The sequence below is a fragment of the Littorina saxatilis genome, linkage group LG14 (genome assembly GCF_037325665.1).
Source record: "Littorina saxatilis isolate snail1 linkage group LG14, US_GU_Lsax_2.0, whole genome shotgun sequence".
NCBI classification, from domain to species: domain Eukaryota; kingdom Metazoa; phylum Mollusca; class Gastropoda; order Littorinimorpha; family Littorinidae; genus Littorina; species Littorina saxatilis.
Genome location: NC_090258.1, coordinates 13,039,297 through 13,054,262, shown reverse-complemented (window position 1 = coordinate 13,054,262; position 14,966 = coordinate 13,039,297). Strand labels below are relative to the sequence as shown.

General features: G+C 37.8%; 1 long non-coding RNA gene across 1 annotated transcript in view; it reads left to right on the top strand.

The window, feature by feature from the left end:
• Positions 1 to 582: 582 nt before the first annotated feature.
• The window catches only part of LOC138946653 (uncharacterized), a 36,831-nt gene continuing 22,447 nt past the window's right edge, over positions 583 to 14,966 (top strand). Inside the window, exons 1-2 of the long non-coding RNA XR_011449393.1 lie at positions 583 to 1,006; positions 6,252 to 6,350. This is a non-coding gene — a long non-coding RNA (uncharacterized lncRNA). The remainder of the gene's footprint in view (positions 1,007 to 6,251; positions 6,351 to 14,966) is intronic.

Sequence of the window (14,966 nt, the reverse complement as noted above, 5' to 3'; positions counted from 1 at the left end):
GGGTGAAAGAGAGAGGGAGAGGGGGAGAGAGAGAGAGAGGACGACTAAATATAGAGAAAGAGGGAGAGAAGAGAGAGAGAGGGAGAGAGAGAGAGAGAGAGGACGACTAAATATAGAGAAAGAGCGAGAGAAGAGAGGAGAGAGAGAGAGAGGATGGGGAGAGAGAGGATAGAGAGAGAGAGAAAGTGTGCAAATGCTTGTTCACGGAGAGAATTATAGCTAAATTATAATTGATTGAAAATATTGTACATTTTCGAAGATTGTCCATGTTAAACGAAAGAATGATATTATTGCTATTTATAACCCAATCTGTTTATGTTTAAACTGTTCAGCATCGCTCACAGTATCATACTCATAGCGAGTCATATTGTAACTGAGGTTAAAAAAAAAAGCAAGAAAAAAGAAAGAAAGAAAAGAAAAAACCAAGAAAAAAAAAGATAGAAAGAGCAAGAGAGATGGTGGGGAGAGGGTTGGGCAGGGAGAAAAAGAAAGAGAGAGTTGAGAGAAAGAGGTGGGAGAGAGGTAGGGGGAGACAGGGAGAGAAAGAGAGAGAGAGAGCGAGAGAGAGAGAGAGAGAGAGAGAGAGAGAGAGAGAGAGAGAGAGAGAGAGAGAGAGAGAGAGAGAGAGAGAGAGAGAGCTTCGTTATTTTAAGATATACATTTTTCGGTAAGTTGAATCATGTTGCGTTTGATACGACAGCAGTAGTTTTCAGGAATCAAACACGCAAGGACATAGTGCTTGCCAAATTCCTTGTCAACAACTCACCTTTCTCGGGATGTTGTGTGAGGTTTGCGTTGGATGACTCGAACACTGCCTAAACCAGTTTTGCAGTCTCATGTTAAGAGGCTGAATACGTCATGTCGTGTAACCAATGAAAGCCAACATAATCGTCATTATAAAAGGGACGATAACGAGGGCGTGTTGTTACAGACAGCAACCGAGCAGCTTTGTTCGTCATAAAGCCCAAGTTTGGTTTTGTCTACACGCAGCCCATCAGCATTGGAGGTGAGTGATTACTAGAAGAATACAGATTTGTTTTGTGCTTTTTTGTTACATCTTACATTTGCAACAAGAACACAAAGCGATATTACGTTTAAAATTTTCTCAGGTATCTTAAATTGAAATGATAATTGTCAGAAAAAGTAAGTAATGTTTTGTTTAGTTTTTACATTTAGTCAAGTTTTGACTAAATGTTTTAACGACGGTGAATCGAGACGAGGGTCGTAATGTATGTATGTGTGTATGTATGTGTGTGTGTTTGTATACATCGATTCAGAGAAATCTACTGGACCGATCTTCATGAAATTTGACATGAAAGTTTCTGGGTATAATATCACCGGACATTTTTTTCCATTTTTTTGATAAATGTCTGTGATGACGTCATATCCGGCTTTTTGTAAAAGTTGAGGCCGCACTGTCACGCCCTCATTTTTTTATCAAATGGATTGAAATTGTAGTCAAGCAATCTTTGACGAAGGCCGGACTATGGTATTGCATTTTAGCTTTGAGGGGTAAAAATTGATTAATGAGTTTGGTCATTAAAAATCTGAAAATTGTAATTAACATTTTGTTTTTGGAAAACGTTCCAAAACTAATTTTATTTTATTTTCCATCATTTTCTGATTCCAAAAACATATAAATATGTTACATTTGGATTAAAAACCAGCTCTGAAAATTAAATATATGAAAATTATGATAAAAATTAAATGTCCCGAATCCCTTTAAAAACAACTTCTTCTTATTCCTTGTCGGTTCCTGGTTTCAAAAAGATATATATATTATATATGTGAATTAAAAACAAGCTCAGAAAGTTAAAAAGAACAGAGATACTGAAAAGCGTGCTAACCTGTTCAGCGCAACCACTACCGCGCTATTCTTGCTAGTCAATTTCACTGCCACAAGCGGTGGACTGACGATGCTACGAGTATACGGCCTTGGTGAGAGAATGCAGTGCGTTCAGTTTCATTCTGTGAGTACGACAGCTTGACTAAATGTTGTATTTTCTCCTTATTTCTCTGGTTGATAGTGTCTGTGTGTTGGTGACTCTAAGTCTCCGTGTGTGTGAATGAGTGTATGTGCGCCTTGAGTCGCCTGTTGGTGAGATATGTGCGCGTTATAAATATTCGTATTATTATTATTATGCGACTTGTTTTTACCTCAGTGCAGTTGCATGCAGGCTGCTTCAAACATCCTTTTACTGTTTCTTGTTTTCTTTTGTTTTCTTCTCCTATTTACAATTCAATTGTTCTACTTAATATCTGAAACCCAAAACTTACTAACACTGATCCACAAGTTGTCTTTCTAAAAAATACTAACACTCATTTTCCCAATCAATATTATGTGATTGACAAAATGTCTTGTACAGTAAACCCTCCCACTAACGACCGTGAAAATGTCCAGAAAAATCGGTCGTAAAAAGGAGGGGTCTTCATTGGGAGTTTCAGAGGTATAATTTTTTCACAGGGGAGGCAACTGTTGGGCAGTTCAGTCTTTAGTTGTGTTCGTTATCCCATTTCTGTTCCCATTTGATGTGCACATGGGTTAGTATGATGCATGTGCATACACCAGCGCGTGCGCGCGCGCACACACACACACACACACACACACACACACACACACACACACACACACACACACACACACACGGCCTCATAGGTAAAACTTGGTCATTGGCCTGGGGTGAGAAGGTCAGTGTCTGTAAACTGGGTCAGCTATAGGTGGGAAGAGGACAGCCGTATAGGCCACTGGACTTTCACGCACTACTGACTACAGACTACCACCCCTGACACTTGATGCGTGACTAATGGGGTGCGGGTTCCACGTGTGCTGGGTAATTACGAACTTTGACACTCACTGGTAGAAAAGGTCAAAGTCGTTATTGACCCTATGTTGGTAGGTCGGTCGTCGGAAAAAGGAGGGCGTCGTTCTTGGGAGGTTAGTTACAGTGTGAAAGGCATCCGTGCCGAGAAATTCGGTCGGCAAAAGGAGGGGGTCGTTCTTGGGAGAGGTCGTTACGGGAGGTTCCACTGTATTTCTACTACAACTTGTGTCTTGATACCCAAATATTATATCCTGCATTTTAAACTTAACCCATAATCCAATCTTTTCCTCTATCCAATTTTCTATCTTCGACCAGAACACCTTTACCGGTATACACTCATACAATTTTTTTTTAACAAAATGAACTTCCGTACAACATATACAGCATCTGTTATTCTCTCTAACTTGCATTTTACATTATAACATATTTGTTGGATAAACAAGATTTTCCGTTGCAATTCTCTTAACCTCACTTTTTTGGAAACATAGACAAGGGACCAAATTTCCTTATTGATTTGTACACCAAACTTCCTGAACCAAAAATTATATACACAAGGTTTTTCTACAGCAGTAATTACACTTTTTTCTATAATTTTTCTTATTTGGCTTATTTTGTTCATATACAGGCTACCATCAAAGAACTGATTATCCATATGTACATCAATATGTTTATTCTCAATCCAATTAATCCATTATTTGGGTAATGCATTTATTAATTCCCAATAATCCAAAAAATTATTTGCATTATTCTTTCCAATTTGTGTACATACCTCTGCTACAGACATTAATCTCTTTTCTTCAACAAATCATTTACTCTTTCAATCCCAGCTTTTTTTCCAAAAGGAATAAAACAACATTTTCCCTTTATACCGAATGAAATCATTACTCCACAAAATCTGTGTATAACAATTGTGTACATCAATATTAACATCTTCCAACCTAAACTTATAATTTAAATGTGCCCTCACTACCCTCTGCCAAAATGGGCTTCCAATCATTGTCAAATTCAATTCCTTACTCGGTTTAACATTCAAATCAAAACATACCTTGAAACAACATGTCCCATTAACCATAGCGGTATATGGTTTAAACAAGTTTATTCAATAAATGTCATTGGTACTATTGCCGCATACATAGCGGTATATACGTCCAATTTTCTCCCTTCTTTTCATACAATCGTCCAACCCATTGCAAATAAAAGGACTCTTGCATAATGTGCACATTTAACATTTTCAACCCACCTTCACTTATTTCTTTCTCCATAACTTTTCTTTAACTTGTTCAAATGCTTTTTCTCTGCCAAATAAACGTATAAAACAATCTATTCACTTCTGTCAAAACGCGCTCTGGCAATCAAAAGTAAGTAATGTAACTTTCGAAGGGCAGATCAATCATTTTCTGTGTCCGATTTTAACATATTCTTCTTTGAATGTGTTTGTGCTGTTGAAGTGTGTGTTGGTGGGACATATATGCGTATAAACCATTCAATCAAACATATAAACCACATATTAAACCTAGCTTTCCCCCGATCCAACTACTCGAACCCCGATTTTACAGTACGTTTCTTTACTTAACAATAATAATAATAATAATAATTGTCAGTAAGTACTGGTGTCACATGCCTGATGTGAACCAGTTGATTGGCTAATGGCGATGCGCTTAAATCTGTTAGCGCACTCTTGGAGTGCGCTAACTTTTCCACAGAGTGTATTCTTGCGCCCTTTGCCTAAGCAAGACTGTGCTCTCATCCTCAGAATTAATTAATGACATGTAGCTTATATTCTCCACAATACCAAATGACCATAAATTCCCTGCTTCTCAATTAAAGCAGAAGTGGGTTTTTTTCTGACAGATTGCATGTGCCTGTGCCAGTGCCAGTGATCTAAAAATAGAAGCCGCTGTGTTTCATCTCATTTTCGCCGACTTGCATAGATTCTTCTCATAATATGCTGTGTTAGTGGCATGTAGCTTATCATCCACATTTCCAAATGATGAGTTAGTATACAATTCCCAGCGGCTAACAGAAAACACAAGTGTTATTCCGATAACGTACACAGCATTTGGAAGACTGACTCGATCGACTCTGTCATACGTAGCAGACTACACTGAAATACGACTGCATCAGTTCAGTAAATGAATGGTTTCCGAATTATTATTTCAAGGCAAGAACAATCGTAATCGAAAACGTGTAGGGTTCAGAACGTTCTTACCATATAATTATAAGACTTATTACCAGGCTGCCTTATTCGTGCAGACTCAGTGACAGTGCAGACTGCAGTGGTTCGATTGTTCTAGCCTAGCAGTAGCAGACGACATAAACCCCGCTCAGCAAATTAACATGTTGGGCAAATGTGAACGAAAAAACGATGGGGATATAATACGTGTAGGGTTCAGAGCATTCTTACCGTTCATATTTAGTACCAGACTCCCCGATGAGTGAAGATACCACACGAGAAACATGCCACATTTATTTTGAAAATGTGCGAACAGTCGAGTCCTTCGTGTCGTGGGGTAGTCAATTCAAGGGGAGTCACTCCGCACAGTCAATCTGTCGAAGCTCGTGGAAGGTTTCGAAACCAAGAGCACAGTCCTTTCTCCGAGTTCAAATGAGGTCTCTCTGAAAGATCATCACTGTTTAGCTTTAACGCTACACTGGAATTTACCAACAGAAATTAAAATGCGTGTGACGAAAGCACGACACACTTGAGACACCGGCCGGCCACACAAAAGTAGATCTTACTGTACACGACCTGACCACACAGTTATACCTATTCAAATGCGCGTAGCAAAGTGTGCGTTTGGAATCTTCTTTTTTCTCTGGCGGTACTGACAATATCGTTATTGAAACAATCCCAGTGCACTAAGGGATTTATAGAGCAAATCTCGAAAATAATTATTGAACTCAGCGCTATGCGCTTCGTTCAATAATGAATTTTCTCGATTTGCTCTATAAATCCCTTAGTGCACTGGGATGTCTCAATAACTTAAATAATAATAATAATAATAATAATAATAATGGACATTTATATTGCGCTTCTCCACAGCTCGAAGCGCTTAACTCAGCTCATGGTGCCTGTTATCATCAAAGTCAGTTTAGCACTTCGGTCCTTGTATTGATTTCTATCGTCGCACTGGGAATCGAGACAAGGGTGGTGTTTGCGGTGGTGGTGGTGGTTGTGGTGTGTGTGTGTGTGTGGTGTGTGTGTGTGTGTGGGGGATGAGTGTGTGTGTGTGTGTGTGTATGTGTGAACAATTTACTCCCCAGGACAGGTGTACTCAAAACGGCCACAGACAGAGCTAAAGGAGGATAATAGGAAAGTGTTAAATCATATACCTGTGCCTACGGCAAATTGTTCAATCCCTTTTTAGATGTTAACATATTCAGCCGTTTTCTAACAAATCTCATTGTTGGATATAATATTGTTTGCAGCGACATTGGTGGCATTCAAAGATATAGTGCTCACTCCAGCTCCTGATTTGCGTTGTGAAGTTTCGAACGCTGAGCCGACCTGGGCACTTCTTTCATGAGGTAAGGATTGCTTTTATATATTTTGCTTTTTTTTACTTATATTGCACGACCATATCTGGTGTTCGGTAAGCAGAATGTCATATAGGGTGCTGACAGGTGTCTGAAAAACACGTTTGGTTCTTTTTCACCTTGATCTGATTTATTTTGCACAGTTCTGAGAGGAATAAGATCACGTGAAAGCGAAAGCCGTCATAAACCGCATGGTTGTCGTGTGAAAACGTGTGGTGTGTTTTCTGTTCCTGTCTTTACTCTTGACTTTTACTTAGGAGTATGCTACTATAGGAATGTAACTTTTCACTGTTTGATTATTAACAGTCCTTCAAGGTAAGAATGTTGCCCAGTAGTGTCAATCGGTTGTTCGACTCCGTGTGGAGTTAAGGCAAAACAAAAAAATAGTCTGTTTACGGTATCCCGACCGACCCTATTTTTTTTTTGCGCGACCCTAGACTTTTTTTTTGTGCATTTAGGAAAAAAAAAATTAAAGTCTGTTTTTTGGCAAAATAACTTAAAAATCTGGTTTTTTAAAGAAAAAAAGAAGAAAAAAAGTAAAATCCCGACCTACCGACCCTATTGTTTTTGCCTATCTTACCGTAAACAGACTATTTTTTGTGTGTGGCCTAAACGGTGCTTCGCGGTTGCAGCATAATTATGCCACGTATTAATACAGTCGGATTTTGATTGATATCTTTCTCTGCTGGCGTCTTTCGAATTTGTTATAAGGTCTGTAGGTGGTACATACAATTATTGGTTACTCTCATTTAGCAAATTTGCTGACGAAATGCACAAGCTGTCTCGATCAATCGATACAGCCACATGCTATCGCCTTTGACGGACTTATGAATCCGTACGTCTGGTGGCCTAGGCCTGTAACGGATGCGAGTGACGGCCAGCAAGTTGAAAAATACTCATTGATAGATGATCGCGTCGATGTTGGTTATAATAGTGGACACAGGTGAGGATGACTGTACGAGCGGAGAGTCAAACATCCACAAATCCACCAAAATGTCGGCGAAATCACGCGGTACATTGGCAGAAGGAAGAAAGCCTAGCAATCAACTGAGAGATGAGGGGCCTTCTTGTCCCAGTAAAATTTGACCTTGTCAATAACATAGACATCATTTTTGAATCCATGACCGTAAATGGTAAAGACTGCATGGTGCGCCCCAAATGTTTCGATCGACATTGCGGTAAATCGAAAGTAGCTAGGCGCCAGTCAAAAGAATACAAAATATTGTTATTAATGTGCCGAAAGACGGTGCTTCAGTTTGCAATGAACATGAAAAGTTCGAAGACGAAATCCAAACTACTAAATCGACAGAAGACGCATACAATCATGGTATCATAATTCTCTTGGACCTTGTACACGTCTGCAAGGGCACGTTTTCACCACGGCTGCACCCTGACCCTACAAAAAAGCGTTGGATTACAAGAAAGAAGAAAACAACTTGGACTAGCATTCTAGAAAACGAGCGAAGATTTAAAATTTATTCCAGAAACAAAATGGCTTCATTATTAAAAGTGTTGCAAAGCAAATGTCGGATTGTTTAAGATAAACCGATCATTCAGAAGACCAACGAACGTAGGATTAGAAGTTTTGGAATGTGGTCAGATGGATCCAAGCCAAGAAAAGCTGTACAACACACAAAGACGCTGTGTTGTACGTCGGCATTCTGTAGATCTAAAGTCAACGAGGTTTTGAGGGCAAACGGTGTGTATTTCCAAAACTAATTGATACTGCGTCGTAATCATCAATACCTGCCATGGTTGTGTTGGCTCTACTGTATTTGTAAATATTATGCAATTATTGAATGAATTTGAAATTTGTAGAGTTTACAAGAGGCTTCCAGAAACAAAGCCAATTTAAACAATCAATGTGATCTCTGTCTTTCTGACTGTGGACGCCATACCTCCGAGATGGAAACAAACAAGAAACAGACATTGAACACGCACCCTGCTAGGAGGAGCAGATGTGTACCTGGGTTTCAGTTTCTCAATTTACTGTTTGCTTTCTCGGATAATGAACCACCGCATTATTGAATACAGTCGTTATAGTGCAAGGCCAGTACTGCGCCTACTGTTCGTCTGCAGCAAGAACATAACGCCAGTGACATTTAAGATCTTTGGTCTCATCAGGAGAATAAATTTAAAAAAAACAAGAAGGTACAGGAAGGTTCTAAAATTAGAAGGAGATAACTCGTGCTTTGCCAGCATACCTTTTCATTCTCCAGGGGTGTCAAGTGCTAAGATAAACGTGTTGCTCAATTATCTGGAATGTTCTTAAGAAAGAGAGGTAACTCTTTCCAAAAAAAACCCATTTTTAACAGGAATTGAATTTATGGTGATACTCTTAGTGGGTAGCATATGTCTGCAAATGCTTTTGAGTTCTAACGTTTCCAATTTACATATGCAAGGGAGGTAACTCATTCCCCAAACAAATTAATTTCGAGTTTTTATTTTATGTTTTTCTTTCATTCGTGGTTCTTTGATATAGGTATCAGAAAACTCCTGGGTAATGGTTCTTGAAAAAAACCTTCCCAAGGACAAACAGCGAAAGCAACATAACTAAACAATCAACAGAAACACTCAACACCTACAACAGCTATCACACACAAAAAAACAGCCAGAGTTACTGAATGCCGCAAAACGTAAAACAACAATAACGTGTTCTACCTAAATCGGAAGCACAAACAAACTATACAAGGCAATCAGAATTCTTCTCAAAATTACCGACTTTGTACACTCGCAAATGCAACAGCCATAGTGTCACGTTATCAAAAGGAGACCTCCGAATCAAAGCACCATGCACACGTCCTGACTGACAAACATGAACAAAACACTTTATTGAACTGTTCATTTGAAACTGTGTGCACATGTTCTAACAAATTCTAAAAATAGTTTGATAAGAAGCTATATGAGCTACATTAGGAGGTTTTACATGCTTTCTGAGTTCACATTCTGAGCAGAAGCACTTGGAAATTCCAACAACACCGGTATAGACATTTTTCCACAACACCTGTATTGACATTTTTATATCGAAGTTACGATGGCGGCTTGAGCGATTCACACAATATAGTAATCAATAATGAAGTATACAGGACGTTCCGTTACGTTTCAGAACACTTAGCGAAAGAGTCACCAATTACTGTGCTTATGAACTATTTTATTTTGAAGAAATCATTTGTTCCAGACACGTTCAGGGCAAGTAATTAAGTGTATTTCTTGTCTCCATGGAAAGAATGTATAAGGTACATAACTCCTACGAACGAAAAGGAATATTTCTGTCCAACAGGCATTTTGTTGGCCTCTTGAGGACAAGTATCGGTTGATATGATATTTAAAAAACAAAAAATAAAACATCCTGCGAAAAAGTCACTTTTTATATCAAAGATATACAACAACAAATCTCCCAATGTATAACTGTAAACGTCAGTGCAGAGGACGTTCAAACAGGCTTTATTACACTTAACAATAGAGACGTATTACTAAGCATCCAAACTAAACTTGGCCAACAAATCATTGCAACAAATTCCGCACGCTAAGAAAAGCATTAACACGCAATTCGTTTTAGTTAAACTTTATATGCTGGAAAAGGTAATTATGTCAGCTGTTCATATCATTTGTCCGATTGATGGTACATCGTATAGGCATCTCGTGACAAGCCTGTCAAACAAGGTCACCCCTAAAATCGTCCTGACAAAAACCATAGCCCTGTATTTTAAAATCTGCAAAAAATCTGAATATGCACAAACCAAACACTTCTGACTACTGTTGGAAAGGCTATTCAATATCCTGTTCAGAGCATTTTGTTTTATGCACCTTACTTGCCTAGTCTTTATGAAGCCTTCTGTCAAAGGCGGTAGGTGTCAACCGTTTCAGAGGCCCAAAAATGCACGTTGTGCGGCCATTTTTTAGGGGGTGCTCCACTGAAAGAGCCATATATGCCCAATTTCTCAATGATTTGTTTTGGAAATTTGAGACGTTATGACCAATAGGCTGATCTAAATATGTGTTGCTTTTTGCGAATGTGTATACTAAGCGTGTTGTATTACGTAACTTTTTCAAAAGAACTAAACAAATATTCATATTAATTCAGGGTTTTAGGCAAAACAATTGTGACTTTGCATGCTAAGCAAAATATGGTTGAGGCAACAATAGGTGCCAACGTTTCAGGCAGATCCGAGTGCTGGTTTACATTTGCCAGAGATGGGAACGCGTATGAAAAATTATCGATCACCGTCCTTGGTACTGTGCACACTAGCAATGGAGATTTACAGTCCTTTGAAAAGGTAAGGGGAGTAATTCCTTGAATAAATGAAGCAAAATGACGTCACAAAGCAGGGGAAGTAACTTGAATTGATCAGTATCCCCTTAAATTCAAAATAAATGACGAAATCAGACTCGATGCAAAGAGACGTATTTGTTTATTGATATTTGGTTGATCCACAGTACAAAAACTACCAATCCATTCCTGGTATTACATGTTGAAACTTTAAAATGTAATATCACACTCAAAATCAAGTGATATGAGTTTGGTCAAATAAACAACCTACCACGAGGAAAAATCCGAACAAAATGACCAAAGCACTTTCAGAATTTTTCAGGTCACTGATCAGAAAATATTACATATAATTTTGTGTGAGTGTGTCTATGGGTAGACATTCTCATGCCAGTTTTATTACGGTTTTCTTGTTTTGTAAGTGCAGGTGTATCCTTAGCGGATTATGATTTTATTAACTTTTTTTTCTTTCTTTTTTCTTTTTTTACCCAACAAGTACAACACAAGCAAACAATGTGGACATTTGGAATGTTCTACCAGCTTAAAAAGACAATAATTATACAATCAAAGAAAAGCAAAAAAAAACTAAAACAAACAAAGACATACACACAAATCATCACATCTCTGCACAACCTAACTTATTACCAAACCAACTCTTCATATGAGGACCATAATTAAAACAATTGTTAATGCTGAGATGAGAGGGATAGTATTCAACATTGTTTATGGGCGTGTCAATATATATAGTCACTTTGGAATGATCTGTTAAATTATGTTAAAAATTAATGTCACAATGTCACAATTCCTTTAATGAAAAGTTTATTTTGTTTGGTATTGATCAATATTTTAAAAGTAGTACAGTGTTTGATTTTATAATATTAAATGCCAAATATTTTATTTATAAGTGTAAGTATGCAAAAGTTGTTCCTACACTGGTTGCATTTAACACTTTCTACCCCACCTATGTTGACCAAGTTTTTTTTAGCCGAGACCAGCTGTGCTGCAGCAGGTCACTCAGAGTTGTAGTAACTGTGTAGAAACTGTGTAGCAACACGATGGAATGCAGGCGACAAAGATCGAAGTTACAGGAAGCGACTGAAGTGACTGTGTTTGTCAGATAGAGCCACATGAGTGGGTACGGATATATCCGTACCTGGTAGACAATTAGTTAAAAGAGATTTGAGAAAAAGGTATTTGGTAGAAGAATATTTAAGACAAATTAATTTTACGTGTAATACATTTTTTCTGGAGTGGTACCCATTTGAACCTCTAATATTGTCAAATCATTGATTGTTTTTTTGATTGAACAAGATAAGGATTTTTTATAATTATGTTGATCGTTATAAAAAAAAAAGTAAATTCAGATTATTAAGTATGCAGAGAACAGGATTTTGTTGCTATGAGTAGTTTTATAAAATGATTAAATAGAAAGATAAGAAAGGAGACGAAGAGCATGTTTATATAATTTAGAAATGTATTGAATATGGGCTATGTAATTGTACGTTTTATTGTGCCTTTCTGTTGTTTTTGTTCTTTTATTTTTGAAGATGCGTATAGCATAGTCTTGTATGTCTGATGTTATTTGATGTTGATGTCTGATGTTGCTGTCATGTTAAATATACATGTACCAAAAAGAGATAAAACCATGTTGACATTTTTTTTCTTTTAATGTTATCAGCTTTAAACTGGAATATGTTTTTAACATTTGTCATACAACCAAACAAAATAAATTCTTCTGTAAAAAGAACATTTGCGCGTTGAATAGAAATTCTATTTAACAAATATTCCAAATCAGTCCAAAATGTCCGACTAAGCGGTTAATACCAAAATATATGGGAAATGGTTTCATTTTCATTTTTACAAAAGGCACAAAGGGGACTGTCTAGAATCTTTTGAACAAATAACAAGAATGCGATGAAGCAATCTGGTCTGGAACCATCTTAATTGTGTGTCCTTAGTTGTTTTGAAACACTTATCAAAAATCTGTTTCCAGTTCAGGTTGCAAAAATACATATTCCATCTGTTTATGCCTGAAGGGTTATCATCACATTTTGATTTAAAAAAAATCTTCTTTAGTTGCCTGTTTGGCTCTACAAATAATCTGCCAAGGTTTATAATCCCTAATCTGAAAACCATTTAACGAATCAATTTGTACTTTTCTCTCATATGTTCTCAAAGGCACAGTAAGCCTCCTGTAAACCATCACAGATACTGTCAGGCTTTTACACACAGTACAAACACCCTTCCATTTGAACGCTCACCAAACGGGAACATCCTAGGTGCCCTACGTAAAGAGCGAGCAATTTTTAAAGAATTAATTTTGAGCCGATTGCTCAGAAACAACCGGACCGTGGTGCGTTTTGGCGCTAGACCTAACTTTTAAAATCTAAATAATAAATTGACAGCCTGTTACACAAACATTCTTAAATCATAAAAGAATTCTTTTTTCATCAAGACAAGATCAGTACAATTCGAAGTTTTAAAAGTTTGAAGAAAGGCCCGGAAGCAGGGTCACGCAAGGTCGTGGTTCTCGTAGCAGACGACGGTTTATGCATATCGCCAGTTCCTCTGAACAGTCAAAAGCCATCGCTAGAGTTCTTGTGAACCACAGCCGTTTGTTTCGTGCATAGTCAGATGTACATAATAACGTGCTATTGCAGATAAGCTCACATCGAGTCGCATTCAAATTACTAACTGACGACTACATTGTGAAAAAGGGAAACTGGATCACACGGGTTCACGATGGCTCAGGGGTAAGAAAAATCTATTCTTTGACATTTGTTCGCTCTTTACGGAGGGTACCTACGATGTTCTCAAGCGGTGAGTGTTTAAATGAAAGGGTGTTTGTACTGCCTGACCGTATCTGTGATGGTTTACGGGAGGCTTACTGTGCCTTTAAGGACTTAATCACACCTTCGCAAAATAAACAAGTCGCGGAAGGCAAAATTGCTACATTTAGTCAAGCTGTCGAACTCACGGAATGAAACTGAACGCACTGCATTTTTTTCAACAAGACAATAAAGCTTCGTTGATCCCCGCAAGAAGTAAATCGCTCACTTTTTACGTGCAACACGAAGTGAAATTGACAAGTCAGAATAGCGCGATAGCTTTCGAGCAGGAAAGCGCGCTTTTCTGTATTCTTTTAAACTTTCTGAGCTTGTTTTGAATACAACATATGTATATGTTTGTAAAATCAGGAAATGATTAAGAATAAGATGAAATCATTTTTAGATCGATTTCTTGAATTTTAACTGTAATACTAATTATCCTATTTTCGTTAATTGTGATCACATGTTAAGAGTAAACATGACATATGTATATATTTTTAGATTCAGAATTTGATGAAGAATACGATGCAATCAATTTTGAATCTGTATGTGAAAAGTCGATTTTAATGACAACTTTGATGAGCAAACTAGTTAATTAATTTTCAAGCTTCCGAGCTGCAGTGCAATCCCATAGTCCGGACTTCGTCAAAGATTACTTGACCAAATTTCAACCAATTTGATTGAAAAATGAGGGCCTCAACTTTCACAAAAAGCCGAATATGACGTCATCAAATACATGATCTAAAAAAACAACAACGTTTGGGGATATTGTACTTAGAAACTTTTATGTAAAGTTTCATGAAAATCGGTCCAGTAGTTTTCTCTGAATCGCCACACACACACACACACACACACACACACACACACACACACACACACACACATATATATATCACACACACACACACATATATATATATATATATATATATATATATATACATATATACGACTAGTGTCTGTCTGTCTGTCTGTCTGTCTGTCTGTGCGCGATGCTGTTTCATGCTAAGATCTTTGTCAAAAAAGACTCCGAGATCACGGGATGTATCCGAGAACTTGATGTCAATATTGTTCAAAGAGATGGCCTGTGGGAGTTCTGAAATAGACTTAGCATGGGTAGGGGTGGAGTATGAAAAACGCATGGCTTCAGTTTTGTCGTCATTTAGTTTGAGTTTGTTCTCTTCCATCCATGCCCCGACATCTCTCACACACTCCTGTAGCGACAGAACCAAATCTGGGTACTTGTCATGTGATGCGGAATGATTGATCTGCGTATCATCTGCGAAGATTTCGTGTAGCACACAATGATTCTCTATGAGAGTTGTCAGCGGTGCTGTGTACATAATGAACAGCACCGGGCCTAACACACAACCTTGAGGAACACCAAACACAAGAGAGGTTTCAGCAGATTGTTGGCCATCGATCAGAACAAACTGTTTCCTGTCTGAGAGATAATTTTGAATCCAAGAGAGAGCCATCTCACTAATGCCAAAGTAGTGCTCTAGACGATAA